The following is an 11,095-nucleotide window of genomic DNA, read 5'->3' as shown; positions in this document are numbered from 1 at the left end:
GACTCCAACCAGAACTCACACTTAGAAAATTTAGCAAACAAGCTATGTTTCATCAACAACCCAAGAACGATACGAAGATGGCTCTCATACTTCTCCCTACTTTTGGAATACACCAAGATGTCATCAATGAACACAATCATAAAGGAATTAAGAAACGGTCTAAAGATGCCATTCTTTAAGGTCATAAATACAGCAGGGACATTAGTAAAGCCCAAAAGACATCACTAGAAACTCATAGTGGCCATATCTCATTCGAAATGCTGTCTTCAGAATGTCCTCCACCCTGATCTTCAACTGCTGATAGCCAAAACGCAAATCAATCTTCAAAAATATCGAAGCACCCTAAAGCTGGTCAAACAGGTCATCAATACGAGGCATAGGGCAATTGTTCCGAATAGTGACCTTGTTCAACTGGCGGTAATCAATACACATCCTCATGGTCCCATCTTTCTTCTTCACGAATAACACAGGAGCACCCCAAGGGGAGACGCTAGGTCTAATGAACCCCTTACTCAATAAATCCTGCAATTGTTCCTTAAGCTCCCTCAACTGGACAGGTGCCATCCGATATGGTGGGATAAAAATGGAATAAGTGCTCGGGTCCACATTGACACAGAAATCAATGTCGCGATCAGGTGGCATACCCGACAGGTCCGACAGGAATACCTCCACGAACTCACTCACAATAGGGATAAATTTAAGAGGTGGAGATGTAACAGTCGTATCCCAAACATGCGCCAAATACGCTAAACACCCCTTACTTATTAACTTCTTCACCCGAAGTAAGGAAATGATCTTCTTTGGAGCGGGGCCAAGAGTACCTCTCCACCCAATCCTAGGGATGCCCGGCATAACTAAGGTGACTGTCTTGGCGTGACAGTCCAAGATTGCATAATAGGGAGAAAGCCAGGACATACCCAATATAATATCAAAGTCCACCATATTGAGAATAATCAAATCTACCCAAGTGTCATAACCTATAAAAGTAACCAAACAAGACCGGTAGACTAGATCAACAATCACAGAATCTCCGATCGAAGTAGACACATGAACAGGTATATCTATGCAATCACAAGGCAAATCCCAACCAACAACATGAAATGCAGATACATATGAATAAGTGGATCCAAGATCAAATAACACAGATGCTGCTCTATGACGGACAGAAATGGTACCTGAGATCACAGCATCTGAGGCCTCTGCCTCGGGCCTACCAGAAAATGAGTAACAATGGGCTCCACCATGCCCAGTCTGAGATCCCCCTCTCGTACTCTGGGAACCACCTCTAGCTGGCTGGGACCCACCTCTAGAACCATGGGAAGTACCGCGGCCTAACTGAGCACCGCCTCTCTGAGAAGTCCCATCTCGATCACCAAATGATACAGAAGTCCTCAGCGGCTGATAATCCCGCTTGGATCGGGGAAATCTCCTGGAAAAATGCCTAACCTCTCCACACAAAAAGCAGGTGAGAGGAGTTGAATACTGAAACACGGAAGCGAAAGACCCGGATGAAGCAGCCCTATCCACTGGTCTGGAGAACGAACTCTCAAGAGCTTTCTTCCTAGGTAGCTCATTAGAGGAAGCCGGTAATGCTGAATGCATGGGATGACCGAAATAGGGCTGAGGTGGCCTCAAAAACTGACCGACGCCCCTCGAACAAGAACCCCCAAAACTGCCAGTCTGACGTTGCCTCTTATCACCACCACCAAAAGCAGGGGCCTTAGCGCCCTTAACCATAGAAGCATACTCGATAATGGACTGGAAGGAAGCTCCCATAGACTCCATCTGAAGACGAAGAATCTGTAGAGAGCCCACAGTCCTCCAATAAAGCGCCTGATCCTTCGGCCTCAGTAGGGATCAACAGAGTAGAATAACGGGCCAGATAAAGGAAACGGGTCACATAGGACTCCAAAGACATGCCCCTCTGCTCAAGGTGTAAAAACTGCTCCCTACGCGCCTCTCTCAAAGACCGGGGCACATACTTCTCAAGGAAGGCCCGGTAGAACTGAGTCCAAGTCAAAGGAGGAGAACCCTCAGGTCTGCACGCCACAAAATACCTCTGCCACGTCTTCGCATTGCCACGAACTAGTAGGACACATAATCAATGCCGTGGGTCTCCACTATCCCAATACAGTGCAGCAACTCATGCATGTCAAGAATAAACTCATAGGCATCCTCAAACAAAGTACCAGAGAACCTCAGTGACTCTAACTTCCTAAATCTCCCAACAAGGTCCTAATTAGAAACGATCATAACGGCGCCCTCCATGGGCCTAATCCCATCACCAGGAGTGCGTATCACATCAATGCGAAGAGACATAGCCGCAGCGGGATGTGCTGCCAGCGTAGGTCCCTGCTCAGGGGTCTGCGCCCCAACCCTAGTCTGTGAACCTCCGCCGGGTGTAGTAACACTGCCTACTGCCTGCTGGGTATCAAGATGAAGCAATTCTCTGGCCATAGTATCATGCATGGCCTAATCAGAGGTAACCTCAGGTTGTGCCTGAGTTGGAGACACATCCTCGGGCTCGAGAGACGGAGATCTCTCTCGGCGTTGTCCTACCGCCGAAGCTCTATCCCTGGCTGGAGAAGCCCCAAGGCCTCTCGCTCTGTCGTGCCCTCTGGTTGTAGCTCGCTCTCGGGTGACAGTTGTAGCTACAAACTCCGCTATATCTCTCTTCATTCCGTCCCACCAATATATTGACTTAAGATCGTGATACATCTTTGTTGCTCCTGGATGAATAGAATAACGAGAGTAATGAGCTTCTTCCAGAATCTGACAACATAGCCCTGAAACATCTGGAACACATAGCCTATCTCGGTACCTGAGAACTCCATCTGCAGAAATCTCAAATGGTGACTTCTCCTTCTGAAGAAATATATCTTTCTAGTGACTTAACCGGAGATCTTCATATTGGGGACTTTTCACTTCCATATCTAGGAATGAAATAGTTGGGTCACGAACTGTGTTGGTTGAATCCAGTAAACGAACTCCTAGGCTAGCTAACTTGTGGAGCTCACGGACTAATTGCTTCTTTTCTGGCTGAACATCACATAAGCTGCCCATGGATTTACGGCTAAGAGCGTCGGCCACCACCTTTGCTTTCCCGGGATGATATAAGATACTCACATTGTAATCCTTCAATAGCTCTAGCCATCGCCTCTGCTGCAAATTCAACTCCTTCTGCTTGAAGATATACTAGAGACTCTTATAATTTGTATAAATATCAATATGTACACCATACAAATAATGTCTCCATATCTTTAGTGCATGAATAATCGCGGCTAATTCAAGATCATGGGTCGGGTAATTTTTCTCATGTTTCCTCAACTGCCTGGAAGCATAGGCTATGACCCTGCCGTGTTGCATCAACACACAGCCCAACCCAACACCGGAAGCATCACAATAAACAAAATAACCTTTTGACCTTTCAGGAAGCATCAGGACTGGGGTTGAAGTCAGTCTATCTTTCAATTCCTGGAAGCTACGCTCACAAGCATCGGTCCACTGAAATTTTACTGATTTCTGAGTTAGCTTCGTCAATGGTGCAGAAATAGAGAAAAATCCTTCCACAAATCTTCTATAATAACCTACTAAACTCAAAAAAGCTATGGACCTCTATAGGTGTAGTAGGCCTTGGCCATGTCTTTACGGTTTCAATTTTCTGAGTATCAACCCGAATACCATCAGCTGAGATAATATGACCCAGAAACGTCACAGAATTCAACCAGAACTCACATTTTGAAAATTTATCATACAATTCACGAGTCCGAAGAATTCCAAGGAAAGTACGTAGATGATCTGCATGCTCGGCCTCTGACCGGGAATATACCAAGATGTCATCGATGAACACGATCATAAATAGATCTAGAAAAGGCCTGAACACATTATTTATCAAATTCATAAACACTGCCGGAGTGTTAGTCAGCCCAAATGACATCACCCGAAATTCATAATGGCTATACTTAGTTCTGAAAGCTGTTTTCGGAATATCCGCTTTTTTGACTCTCACTTGGCGATATCCTGATCTCAAATCAATCTTGAAAAACCACTTAGCACTCTGCGGTTGATCAAACAAATCGTCGATTCTTGGAAGCGGATATTTATTCTTTATTATCACCTTGTTCAACTGCCTATAGTCAATACACATTCGTAAAGAACCATCTTTCTTTCTTACGAATAATACAGGTGCTCCCATGGCGATGAACTGGGTCTAATGAATCCCTTCTCGAGCAAATCTTTCAGTTGTGCCTTTAGCTCCTTCAGTTCCGCAGGAGCCATTCTATAAGGGGGAATAGATATGGGTTCGATGTCCGGCAACACATCGATAGAAAAATCAATTTCTCATTCTAGTGGAAGGCCTGGAAGTTCATCTGGAAATAGATCCGGAAACTCATTTACTTCTGGAACAAACTGTAGAGTCAGCGGCTTTGCTTCAATGTCATGAACTCGGACTAAATAATAAATATAGCCCTTAGCAATCATCTTTCTCGCCTTGAGATAGGAAATAAACCTACCTCTAGAAGACGCTGTGTTACCTTTCCATTCAAGCACCGGTTCTCCAGGGAATCGGAATTGAACCATCTTTGTTCTGCAATCCACATTAGCATAACAAGAGGCTAACCGATCCATGCCCATAATCATATTAAAATCTAGGCTAACCAATCCATGCCCATAATCACATCAAAATATAACATTTCCAGCTCAAAAAAATCAGCTTTAGTCTGACGATCACATACCACAATCACACAATTTCTATATACCTGTCTAGCTATTACCGGGTCACCAACAGGAGTGGATACCTCAAAAGGCTTTATTGGCTCGGGTTTCACCCCAATACGATCAGCAATATATGGAGTAATATACGACAAGGTAAAACCCGGAGCAATCAATGCATAGACACCATGAGAGAATATGGATAATATACCTGTGACAACGTCAAGGGAGGACTCAAGATCCTGTCGTCCGGCTAGAGCATAAATACGGGGCTGGGAGCCACCTGAACTGGAAACTCCCCCTCTGCCCCTGCCACGGCCTGCTGAAATTTAGGGAGTCCGCCCTACCGGGCACACGGACAAAGAAGAACCGGCTACTGATGTTGTAGGCTGAGCCCTATCTCTGCCACTCATCGAGGGACAATCACGCATCATGTGCCCGATCTGACCACAGGCATAACAAGCATCGGAGCCTCGGCGACATGGACCCGAATGAAACCTACCACACTGGCTGCATCGTGGTAATGGTGGTCTCCTCTGACTGGGATCACCTCCAAACTGGGAACCCAAAACTCTCGAACTCTAACCTGGTCCAGAATAAACGGGGCGATCAAATCTCCTGCTTGCAAATCGAGGAGGTGCACTAGCTGCGGATTGGGTTGAATATCTGTAGTACTATTGCCGCTGACCCCCTCTATACTCACAACTAGCACCGGCCGATCTGGCCCTCTATCTACATCACGCTCACCCCTTGCGGCTGCTGTTGCTCTTCTAAATTCTGAGTGTGAGCCTGAATACGGGAGATATCCATCCCCTCCTATAGTGAAGCTGTCAAGAAATCTTTGATCAAATGTGGCCCTAAGCCACTCACAAATCTATGCACCCGGTCTCCCATATCGGCTACCATGGTCGGAGCATACCGGGCCAATGAATTGAAACGAAGGCTATACTCTCGAGCACTCATACTTCCTTGCTTTAGATTTAGAAACCTGTCAGCTCGGGCCTTCGAACCTCGATTGGCAAATAATGGCGAATGAAGGCGTCTACAAATTCCTGCCAAACCGGAGGAGGTACATTTTCCCTTTTTAAATAAATCCAATTGTTATACCAAAGGATAACAACATCACGGAGCCTATAAGATGCCAACTCCACGGACTCAGTATCTGAAGCATGTATAATCCTCAACGTCCTCAATATCTAGTCTATAAAACCCTGTGGTTCTTCATCCGACTTTGACCTGAAAAATTCTAGCGGGTTCAAACTCATAAAATCACGGGCTCTAGCACTTGCCGCCCTGTCACCTGGACCCGCACTCTGCCGCTGAGCTTGAGCAGCAACTAGTTGAGTCAGTAACTGAATGGCCTCGGTCATCTGTTGACCCGAAGCACCCGGTGGAGGAACTGGAGGCATAGGGGCTGGAGTGGGAACCCCTTCTTGCTCCTCTAGAATAGGCGGAGTATGAGAAGTATGAGGTGGAGCCTCATTATGGGACTCACCCTCCTCTATATGTACCGGTTCCTCCTGTTCAACCTGCCTTCCTGTCACAGTCTTTCCCTTACGGCGGCGGTTGCTTTTCTCTTTACCGGCATCGCTGAAATCATAACGTATAATTAGGGAAAAAGGAAATCTTATAACATAGCTCTATCACACGATCTATAAAGAAGAAAGATGGTCATTATTCCTAAATGCCCCGCAGCTTTTCGTTTATAAGTGTGGCGCGCTTCACACCCATAAACAAGACTCTACTGGATACGGCTCGTAGACACATCTTAGGACGGAACTGCTTTGATACCACTTTTGTCACGACCTAACTAGTGGGACATTACAGATACCCGGAGCTGACTATCGAGCATCACCCATCCTGCTCTCTATCATAATCAACCTGGACATGCATCAACCTCAACACAAGACTTATCATGAACAATCTCCAAATATTCCTCAAAACATATATATATATATATATATATATATATATATATGTGTGTGTGTGTGTGTGTGTGTGTGTGTGTGTGTGTGTGTGCGTATACGCCTACGAGGCTACAAAAATGATATACAAAATATACAACGAAGAGGTCACATAGCATCTACAACCCCACACATATGTATCTACGAGCCTTTAGCTAGAGTACTAAAACATAAGGTCGGGACAGGCGCCATGCCCCAATATATACACAAAAGAAATACCAAGGAATGGCGACTCCGGAGTAGTGGAGTGCTCCTACAAATCTGCTGAGTGAGCTCCTAAGTGTCTGCGCCATCTCTCTGTCTACCTGTGGGCATGAACACAACATCCATAAAAGAAAAGACGTCAGTACGAACAATGTACTGAGTATGCAAGGCATGTACAACAACATAATAAGGAAGTAAAGGAGCATAAGATGGAGAGCAAACCTTTAACTGATGGCCTCTTAAGGCGGAGTCATGCATGCTAACTGTTATAGTAAAAATAATATCATATCATACATATATAAGCTGCCCGACCATATAGGTACGGTGTGATCATCATTAGCCCGCGTCCAGGCCTCCCGCGTCCGGGGCGTAAGCTGCCCACTGCAGTGGTGTGTCTGCCCGGCCGCCTATAGGGCGGCGCGGTGTTATCATACATATACATAATATGAGGCATGCATGGGAGCTCAAGTAAAAGCTATAACTCTATCGGAGTGACGTAAGGTCGGAAACCTCCAATTACATTATGGAATAATCATCATCGCTATGCCTCACCTTGGAAGGACCAAGGTCATGAGATGAGACAACAACAAGAAGTAACATCAATGAAATCATAGAAATAGGATTACCAACTCATAAAGGCATTAATATCATCATTTGGGGTCATTATGAAAGAACATCCCTCATCTCTATGTCATAAGAAACTCTTAGGAACCTTTAACTTTCATCTTTGGGATGTATGAAGGCTATGAAAATATAGAGAAGAAATCATAGTATAGAAGTCATGCCTTTGAAAGAAGGGAACTAGCCTTACATACCTTTACATCTCTCCCACTTTATCGACTAAACGCTTCCCTCCAATATCCACAATTCTACATTCAAGAGAATTCGTACTAAGGTTAGATAACCGGAACATACTTTAGGTCTCAATTAACAATCTAAGAGCTAACGAAAATTGGGCAGCATCTCCTTTGTTTCAATGACTTCCTCCACATAATAAACAACTCCCAAACATCAATAACAACACCCACAATATCATAATCAATAATTTCATCAAGCTAGACATTATTCAATTCTCAACATTCCCTATCAAAATCATTCATAACCATAACTATGACACAATACCGTATCCATTCTCATATAATACTTCTTTAACACCATTTGCATCATTCACAACAAGATTTTACTCATGGCATGTCAAGAACTATGATTCATGTCATGTTACCATTCAAGAATTTCACCTTTTCCATATTTGCACTTCCTATCCTATTTTCTTCCATAATCCAAGTCTTTCAACCATTCAATACTCTTAATAACATGAAATAAATGAAAAACTCACCTTTGATTATGTAGGAATGGGCTTTGGATGAAAATACTTCACTTGGAGAAAACCCCAACTTCAATTCCAAAGGAATTTCTAGCTTCCCATAACCCTAGCTAGCATCCTTGCACTTGATTCCACTAATTTTTGGTACTTGATCTTTGATCTCCCTTGAATTTATATTGGTATGGTGTATGGAACGTTCTAGAGCTCTTGAGAAATGAAAAATATGAACTGTGGAGAATTATACGGACACTTATGGCAAATATTTTATACGAAATAATATGTATACGTTAAGTCCGGTGGTGACCCCTCACTGTTACTATTATACGGACTATTATATGGATCGTATAAGTTATACGGACCGTATAATGGGTCGTGTAACTCACTCCTTTCCCGAAAATGTTCTAATCGACTCGTTTGATCTCCAATCCTTATGGAACCTTCTTGGAACTTGTTTAGTACTTCATTAACCATCTGAGGATCCTTATAACTGATCCTCAAGACCTTACTAAATAATTATTAACTCGATAATTACAAAACCTTTCCCCAAACACAACTTATGCTTCACTTTCCTTAATGAACTTTCGTCCCTTGCTTCAAATGTCTTCGGAATCTTAATTAGAATCATTAAGTATCCCTTCTCACTTGTAAGGACATCATATACATCTTAACCTGTGTTAGTCTATTTATCGCACAACGGCATGAATTTTTTCGAGGTGTAACATAAACTTACCCGAAAACAAGTAAAACTTAGAGTAAAAAATGATCAAATGTGCCCTAATTTCACGGTACATCAGTGATGAGTCTACTTGATCGAGATTCCAGGGTGAGCTGTATTTAGCTGTCTATGTTGTATTCTTGAGACAGTTTTGATATTTTGATATTTCTATTTCTTATCAGACTTTTTATCTTCTTGGTAGTAGCTCTTATACTAGTCCAGACCAGATATTGGGGTTGTTATTACTTCCGGATTTGTTATCAACATGATTTGAATCTGTTAGCTAAAAAATATTTTATTTCCACATAATTCTTATAAATGATTAAAATGAGGTGGAAATGCTTAGCCTACCTGGGGGGATAGTGTAGGTGCCATCACAATTCACGAACTGGGTTGTGACAACTATTGTGACCAACTGGTCAGTGTCAGAAACAATCTGGCACTCATCATGAGGCTATTCAGCAGAACTTTAATGGGAGAGGCCACCAAATGGTTCACTGCGCAAGACATGCGCCGATAGGCCACATGGGAAGACATGGCTGAATCCTTTATGGAAAGGTTTCGATTTAACATTGAAACAGTGTCAGACCGGTACTACCTGGAAAAAGTCAAGCAAAATTCCACAGAGAACTACCGCAAGTATGCTAGTAGATGGAGGACTGAAGCCGCCCGGGTAGAGCTAGTCTCTATTTTCATCCGGCCACAAGAGACCGACTTCTACGATCGAATGTTATCAATAGTTGGAAGGCCATTTTTCGAATTGGTGAAGATAGGAGAAGCCATAGAAGGTAGTGTCAAATCAGGAACAATCTCCAGACAAAGCACTATGGGACTCACTAGGAAGAAGAAAGAGGACGTGGCAAACATTTCCCATACACCTAGCCCAAAACCCTAAAAGAAAGAAGAGCTAAAATCTCTCGTTGAAGCCTATCAATCACCACCGCCAAGTGCCTACTTACCAATCCCCTGCCCAATCATGGGAACAACACAATTCACATGATAGAAAGGGAAGAATATTAGGTTGTATGCAAGCATGTGATTCGAGATCCGATCCAAGCACTTAAACAAACAGTGGCCTCACTCACAATACAAGGGCGTCCGCAGTTTGGAGTGCTAATCCCCGCGCCAGTATCTCAAGAGGTGATAGTAGAACTAAGAAAGGAATTCATTGTGCAAGTGGCAGCTGCCCATGGAATGACGCGGTCTTGAAGATGTTATACTCCTGAAGAATTGGCCAAAGAAGCGCCAAGGAAAGAAAGGAACCAAAGAAGGCCCATTACTGAAGGCGAGGCTGAAGAATTCTGGCACCAGATACAGCCCAAAAAATACTCTATTGTGGAACATCTCAAGAAAACACCAGCTCAGATATCCGTACTAGCATTATTGTTGAGCTCACCTCAACACCATCTAACTTTGATAAAAGTGCTAGACGAAGCCTATGTCCTGCAGGAACAAGCAGTGAAAATCTGGCCCAGATGGTCGCACATGTCATGCGAGAATATCAAATCTCTTTCACTAGTGAAGAGCTATCCAGAGAAGGAACAATGCACATCAAATCTCTTTCACTAGTGGTAACCCGATTTTTAATCATCAATGGAGCTGGTCTCAATGGGGCCCGCCGAGTTCATCACCAAGTTCCAAGTCATGGAGATAGCTGCTAACTACAAAATGTTATTGGGAAGACCATGGATTCCCATGGCAGGAGCCGTACCGTCCTCACTTCATCAGGCTGTAAAGTTTATATGGGATGTCCACGAGGTCGTAATTCACAGAAAGGGTAGTATCCATAACTACCCAAACAACTTGGTGCTAGTTATCGAAGAAACTCCCAAGGGGGCCGATTTCCACGTGGTGGAACTAGTGGGGGACCTCCCATAACGAAGAGTCCACATGAGTACCCAGGCCTGCAGTCTACAAAATGGTTGCCTCCACTATGCTTTAGAATGGGTTTGAACCAGGGCGAGGTCTAGAAAGGGACCTACATGGCATCACAGAGCCAGTCCCCATTCCTCAAGACAATTTCTGCTTCGGTTTAGGCTATGTTCCATATGATGACGAGATCTTCGAAGCCAATAGAAAGAACAAAGGCCCTGCGAAGCTGCGCAAGCCAATTCTGAATCTGTACCAGTCATTCCCAGTGAGAATGCCTATGCTGGATGATGGAAGCATAGAAGA

This window comes from Lycium ferocissimum, chromosome 4, assembly GCF_029784015.1.
Source record: "Lycium ferocissimum isolate CSIRO_LF1 chromosome 4, AGI_CSIRO_Lferr_CH_V1, whole genome shotgun sequence".
Classification (NCBI taxonomy): Eukaryota; Viridiplantae; Streptophyta; class Magnoliopsida; order Solanales; family Solanaceae; genus Lycium; species Lycium ferocissimum.
This window is presented reverse-complemented; position numbering follows the sequence as displayed.